This window comes from Elephantulus edwardii, unplaced genomic scaffold (genome assembly GCF_000299155.1).
Source record: "Elephantulus edwardii isolate Elephantulus edwardi_28Jun2011 unplaced genomic scaffold, EleEdw1.0 scaffold00310, whole genome shotgun sequence".
Lineage (NCBI taxonomy): Eukaryota > Metazoa > Chordata > Mammalia > Macroscelidea > Macroscelididae > Elephantulus > Elephantulus edwardii.
In genome coordinates this window covers 491,373-498,927 of record NW_006400060.1, presented here as the reverse complement: position 1 = coordinate 498,927, position 7,555 = coordinate 491,373, and the positions used below count along the sequence as shown (strand labels likewise).

Sequence of the window (7,555 nt, the reverse complement as noted above, 5' to 3'; positions counted from 1 at the left end):
TCTGTGTCTTCCAATTCCTTTCGATACAGTGACTCAGTATATTCTTTCCATCTTCTTTTAATACTTCCTGGATCATTTAACATTCTGCTGAAAGCATCCTTGATTATAGCAACTCGAGGTTTGAAGAAAAATATTTAAAAAGTTAACAGAAATTATTTTGGGGTAGTGCATTCATATTTTTCCCTTTGCATTTTCTTTATTTTACAAATAATCAGCAAAAGCACAAATTATTTTATAATGAGGAAAATAAAACAATACAATACAAAGGAAAGAAGAAGAATCTGGCAGCAAACAGCACTAATGTCAACAGAGGGGAAAACTAGGAATGAAAACTGATTAGATTTGACTCATTGGTTCAGTTCCAACTTAATGATACACAAAAACAAAAAACTGCCTTAGTTTTCCCACTTATAAAATGAAACAAACTCTTAACCTATCCCCTCAGTGAGGTACCGTGAAAATTGAATGTTATTGTTGTTATTGTTGTTGTGTGCTGTCGAGGCGCTTGTGACTCATAGTGACCCTATGTACAAAAGCTCTGAACTCTGCTCTATCTTGTGCCAATCTTATTGTTTCTGACATACCTACCCCCATTACCACAGTTAACGAATCAATCCATCTCATCTAGGGTCTTCCTCTCCTGCACTGTCCCTCCACCTCCCCAAGCATGATGTTCCTCTACGAGGACTGGTCCCTCTTTGCAACATGTCCAAAGTATGTCATAAAAACTTCAGAATCCTTGTCTCCAAGAAGCAGCCTGGTTTAGCCCTCTCTCGGATGAAACGGTTCATTCTCTTAGCAGTCCATGGTATATTCAATACTCTTCTCCAACACCACAGCTCAAAGTTGTCAATTCGCCTTCTATCATCCCTAGTCATTGTCCAGCTCTCTGATGTATAGCAAGTGATTGCAATGACCATGGCTTTTAACAGGTGCACCTCAGACTCCAGACTGACATCATTGCTCTTCAGTACCTTGGAGAGGTCTCTGACAACAGATTTTCCGAACACAATATGTATTTTAATTTCTTGGCTGCTGGTGCCAAGGATGTTGATTGTGGAGCCAAGCAAACTAAAGCTGTTTACAATCTCAGTCTCTTCACCATCCATCATGATGCTGCCAATTGGCCCAGCGGTGAGAGTCTTTGTTTTCTTGGTATTAAGCTTCAATCCATATTAAAGGCTGCAGTCTTTGATCTGCAGCAAGTGCTTCAGGTCCTCCTCAGTTTCAACAAGAAGGGTTGTGTCATCTGCATAACAAGGATTGTTGATGAGTCTTCCTGCAATCCTGATGCCACTCTTCTCCTCATGGAGCCCAGGCTCCCGGATAATCTGTTCTGCATACAGATTGAAAAGGCATGAAGACAGATAGGACACATTGCTGGCATACACCCTTCCCAGTTTTGAACAGGTGTTTCCTGCCTCCTGGTCCAAGTGTAGATTTCTCATAAGCATGATCAAGTATTATGGTATTCCCATTCCTCTCAGAGTCAGCCACAGTGTGTTGTGGTCCACGCATTCAAACATCTTTGCATTTGGTACTCTCTGCTTTCAGCCAAGATCCATCTAACATTAGCTACAATAGCCTCATTACCACAACCCCTTCTAAATGCAGCAAGCACTTCTGTTGATGTGCTGTCCCAGTCATTTTTTGCTAATCTTAAGCAGAATCTTGCTTGCATGCAATATTAATGATATTGTTAGATAATTTCCACACTCTGTCAGATCATCTTTCTTTGGAATGGGAACAAATATAGATCTCTTCCAGTCAGTTGGCCAAGTGGTTGTCCTCCAGATTTCTTGGCAAAACTTGGTGAGCACATCTTGGGCAGCATCAGTTTGTTGAAATATATCAATAGGTATACCATCAATTCCTGAGACCTTGGGGTTTTTCCCCCCCAGTTCTTTCAGAGTAGCTTGAACTTCCTACTTCATCACCACAGGTTCTTGTTCATACATTGTTTCTTGATATTCTTCTGTGTCTGCCAATTCCTTTTGGTACAATGACTCTGTAAACTCTTTCCGTCTTCTTTTTCTTCTTTTTTTGATTTCCATTCACTCATTGTTGTGTTTTTCTCCCTGTCCACCCCTCCCCCCCAGTTCGCTCTTCTCTTTGAAAAGTAAAAGAAAAATTCTTGCATTGTTATGCATTCTTCCTCCACCCCTGAATCACCTCCACTATGCAACCTTCATTCTGGACTCTTGTCATGATAATAATACCTAATCATATATTGCTTTTTAACAGTTCTCTCCCTCATCTGTTTCAATGCAGTATGCCTTATTTATACCCTATTTCTCAGTCTCCCCACAACACTGGTGTAAGTCCCATTTTATAATAGTTGTACTATGCAATATTTGTCCTCTTGTGACTGAGGTTTTTCACTCAGCATAATGTCCTCCAGGGTTATTCATTTTGTATAGTATTTCATGATTTCTTTCTTTTCTATGCAGCATAGTATTCCATTGTGTGAATATCCACTCGTTCGTTGATGGGCACTTAGGTTGTTTCCAACTCTTTGCTATTGTGAACAAAGCCACAATAAACATGGGTGTGCATATATCTGCGTGGGGAGAAGTTCTGGTTTCTTTAGGGTATATTCTCAGTTGCTGGGTCAAATGGTATTTCTATTTGTAACTTTTTTAGAAAGCCTCATACAGCCTTCCATACCGGTTGCACCATTTTATACTCCCACCAACAGTGAATAAAGGTTCCAGTTTCTCCACAACCTTGCCAGTGTCTGATGTTTGCTGCTCTCTTGAATTTTACTATTCTTACTGGCATGAGATGACATCTCATAGTTGTTTTTATTTGCATCTCTCTCAGAGCTAGGAATTTTGAACATATCTTCATGTGTGTGTTTGCCATCTGAATGTTTTCTTTGGTGAAGTGTTTGTTCATATCCTGTGCCCATTTTTCAATTGGGTTATTTTTCAATATTATTCAATTGGTCTTTTTGTGTTCCTTGAGTATCTTTTTTTCTGGTATTAAAAAATCTTTATCCCTTTCAGTACCAAAATTTGCATTACAATTTCAATAACAAATTCACTATAAAGACTAAAGAAGACAAAGCTAAGCAGTTTTCCATTCTCTGTATTTGAGGGGTGGAGTGGGGGGAAAATTGAAGAATTCCCCTCTATTTTGAGAAAAACAAAAAAATTTATTTGCATAACAGTAAAAATTATATATCACACAATAGTTTATATATGATGTCTGATCATAATATTGTCTGTCAAAAATAATTTTATCATTGTTTAAGAAATCATCTAATGGTATTTTTCAAGCCATAAACTTTCTCCAAAAGAAGAAATGCCTTGCTCTTACTAAAAAAAAAAAACAAACAAAAAAACCAAAAAAAACCCCCACTTTCTCTTAGAAGAAAATTGGGATTTGGTACATTATATTTTCTTCTCTTTTCTCTTCTTTTCCAATGCTTTAGCCATTTTCCTCTTCTTGGGTGAAACTAGGCTATTTCCTTTCTTTTGCAGGCCTTGGTGTCCAGCTAAACAAGATTTCTTTGCTTTAGGTCTAGGCTGCCCTCCTTCTTCTTGTACTTCATTACCAAGTCTCTTCTGGTTGACTGGGGGTTGTTCCTCTTTACTTACAACAGAAGGCTCTGTAGCTGCAGGGAGACTTTCCTTCGTGTCTGTCACTCTGTCCAACCACACTCCTAAGCAGGTCAGTCGGGCTTTAGTATTTACTTCACAGAGTAGAGATGGGGAAACTTTCTTATCCTGGTGAGGCTTCCACATCTTGAGGAAACCATCATTTGACACACTAACAATGACGTGATGGTCTGGAATTTCAAAAGTGAGTGTGTCTTTCACCCTGTTTTCACGAGCTTTAAATTCACAGAGGCATATTAGTGAACCACAGTCAAAAAACCGTATGACTTCTTCATCTCCTGCTACTCCAAGGACAGACTCAGAAAGAAACGTTACAGACAAGATTCTTCTCTGATTTGTGATAGCACCACTAATAGACGCAGTGTTCAGTTGGTAGATGTCTATTTTATTCATTGTGACTACTATGTATTTCTCACCATTTGGAGACCATTCAACTATGTGAGCACTTTGTTTTATATTTTTTTATGAATGCTGACCTTCCATCCACAAGATTCCATGTTCTTAATGTTTTATCTGTACCCACTTACAGGGCCAACTTGCCAGATGGATGAATAAAGAGGAAGGTCATTTGTCCTTTGTGTGCTTTAATAGACTTCAGGCATTCCCATTTCTTTGTGTCCCAGACACAGATTAGGCCATCTTCAGCTCCACTGAGTAAATGCTTGTTGCCATAGAATTTCAGACAAGTTATTGTACCACTGTGATGTACTAGAGCCCCATGCTCTATCTTCTTCTTCATGTCATAAATGTAAATTGTTTCATCTTTACTTCCAGTGACAACAAAACGACTGTTTACAGCCACTGCTGACACGGAGGCAGTGTGGGCATGGTGAGTGAAGTCAGCCACAGCAGTCCATTTCTCGAGGCCGCCGCTCGTCTCAGGCTTTCTGTGCACAGAGAAACCAAAAAGGACCTGTTCGTAGCACTCAGCGACGAGCTCCATTCAAAGGTGCACGTGCTCGGCTGACAACTTTCCTCTGCTTGAGTATCTTATAAACTCTAGATACAAGTACCTTGTCTGACATGTCATTACCAAATATTTTTTCCCAGTCAGTGGCTTCCCTTTTTACCATGTTGGAATTTTTAGATGTGCATAGGGATTTGATTAATAGAAGGTCCTATTCATCTATTTTATCCTCTCCTGGTTGTAGATTTTTCAGGATGCTTGGAAGACTGTTTATGTTGTGTATTAGGACTTCTAGAGTTCTTCCAAGCTTTTCTTTAATGACGTTTATAGTCCTTGGTTTTAGTCCTAGGTCCATGATCCACTTTGAGTTGGTTTTTGTGTATGGAGTGAGGTGTGGATCTTGCTTCAGTTTTGTACAGATTGTTTTCCAATTTTGTGAGAACCATTTGCTAAAATGCTGTCCTTTTCCCACTTGAATGAGTTCATCTTTGTCAAAATCAATTGACCATAGGTAGATGGGCTGATTTCTGGAATCTCTATTCTATTCCATTGACCTATGTGTCTGTCATTGTACCAGTAACATGTTGTCTTGACCACCATGACAGTGTAGTAGGATTTGAAATCAGGGAGTGAGATGCCTTCTACATTGTTTCTCTTTTTAAGGAGTGCTTTGCTTATTCAGGCTTTCTTTCCATTCTGAATGAAATTGGAGAGTGCCTTCTCCACCTCATTGAAGAATGGAATTGGTATTTGTATTGGGACTGTATTGAAGGTAAATTGCCTATGATAGTATTGTCATTTTCACATTATTGAGTTTTCCTATCCAGAAGCAAGGGATATTCTTCCACTTTTCCAGGTCTCTTTTTGTTTTTAGTAGTAATGTTTTGTCATTTTCTTTGAATCAATCCTTTGTGTTCTGGTTAGAATTACTCCCAAGAACTTGATCTTGTCATTATCTATCATGAAGGGTATTGTTTTTCTTAGCTCCAGTTCTGTATTTTCTCTGTCACTGTAAAGAAATCCAATTGATTTTTGTATGTTGATCTTGTATCCTGCCACTTTGCTGAATTGGTTAACTATGTTCAGTAGTTTTCTTGCTGAGTCTTTAGGGTTTTCTAAGTATATTATTATATCATCTTCATATAGACATAGTTTTACCTCCTCTTTCCTAATTTGGATACCTCTTATTTCCTTCTCTTCCTTTATTGCTATTGCTAAGTCTTCCAATACCAAATTGAATAGGAGATGTGATAGTGGGTATCCTTGCTTAGTTCCTGTTCTCAAGGAGAATGCCTTTAATGTCTCTCCACTGAAAACAATGTTGGCTCTTGGGTTTGCATATATACTTTTTACTATGTTGAAAAAATTCCCTTGTGATCCTATTTTGTTGAGTGTTTTAATCAGAAAAGGGTGTTGGATTTTGTCAAAGGCCTTTTCTGCATCAATTGATAGGATCATGTGGTTCTTGTTCTTTGCTTTGTTAATATGACGAATTACACTGATTGTTTTTCTTATGTTTTCTTATCCTGGTATACAAGTTATGAATCCCACTTGGTCACGGTGAATTAATTAAATATATTGTTGGATTCTATTGTCCAGGATTTTATTCAGTATTATTGAAATTATGTTCATGAGTGATATTGGCCTATAGTTTTCTGTTTTGGTTGTTTCTTTACCTGGCGTTCGTTTCAAGAATATATTTGCTTCATACAATGAGTCTGCGAGAATTCCATCATTTTCTGTTTTCTGAAATAGTTTATGTAGAATTGGTGACAGTTCTTCTCAGTTTTATAAAATTCACTTGTAAAACCATCTGTTCCAGAGATTTTTTTTTCTGGAAGCTGTTTTATTACCTTTTTAATTTCTTCCTTTGTAATGGGTCTGTTTAGGTAATTCATTTCGGATGGTGTCAGTTTAGGTTGGTTGTGAATTTGTAAGTATTTGTCCATTTCCTCTAGGTTTTAATATTTAAGTATACTTTTTTAATAATATTCCATTGTTAGTCTTTTTTATTTTAGTTGGTTCTGCTGTGATGTTGCCTATTTCATTATTAATTCAGATTATTTGTGTTTTTCTTTGTTAGTTTTGCTAGTTTATTGACCTTTTCAAAGAACCAACTCTTAGTTTTATTGATGGTTTCAATTGTTTTTCTCTTTTTTAGTTTATTTATTTCTGCCTTAATTTTTATAATTTCAGTTTTTTTAGAGGGTGTTGGGTTTTCTTGCTTTTCCCCCCATCCAATATTTTGGAAATGTTGAGTTAGAGAATCAATGATCATTTTTTTTCCTGCCTTTTGATGTGTTTGCTTATTGTTATAATTGACCTCTGAAACAGCTTTGGCTGTTTCCCAGAGGTTTTGGTAAGTCGTGTTTTCATTGTCATTTCTTTCAAGAAACTTTTAAATTTTATTTGTTATTTCTTCTAGTACCCCCTCATTTTCAAGCAAAGTGTTGTTCAGCTTCCAAATGTATGGGGTTTTTTTCTTCTTTATCCTCTTGTTATTAATTTTTAATGTTGTAGCATTGTGATCTGACAAGATTCACTGTATTATTTTTGTGTTTTTTAATTCATTGATTCTTGCCTTGTGGCCCAAGATGTGATCTATTCTGGAGAATATTTCATGCACACAGGAAAAGAAGTTATACTGTGCTTTTGGGGGGGTGCATTAGCCTATAAATATCTATGAAACTGAGTTGGTTGATTGTATGGTTTAATTCTTCAGCATCTCTGATGAGAGCTTTTTTTTTATATATATATATAAGGTCAATGTTTTCTTGAGAGTGGTGTATTGATTCTGCAACCACTATAGTAGTGTTGTCTATTTCTTTTTTCAGATTTGTTAATATTTGTTTTATATACTTTGTAGGTCTATCATTTAGTGTATGTTGTTGTTGTTGTTGTTGTTGTTGTTATGTGCCGTCGAGTCGTTTATGACTCATAGCGACCCTATGCACAACAGCCCTAAACCCTGCTCTATCCTGCGCTAACCGCACTGCCTCTAACACACCCATCCCGATTACCCCAG

The 7,555-nt window shown here is 37.2% G+C and overlaps 1 protein-coding gene and 1 pseudogene across 1 annotated transcript in view; both read right to left on the bottom strand.

Moving 5' to 3' along the window:
- SRPX2 (sushi-repeat containing protein, X-linked 2) overlaps window positions 1-7,555 on the bottom strand; it is a 78,734-nt gene that overhangs the window by 27,426 nt on the left and 43,753 nt on the right. The gene's annotated exons all lie outside the window — the stretch shown is intronic.
- On the bottom strand, window positions 3,396-4,566 carry LOC102877644 (annotated as a pseudogene).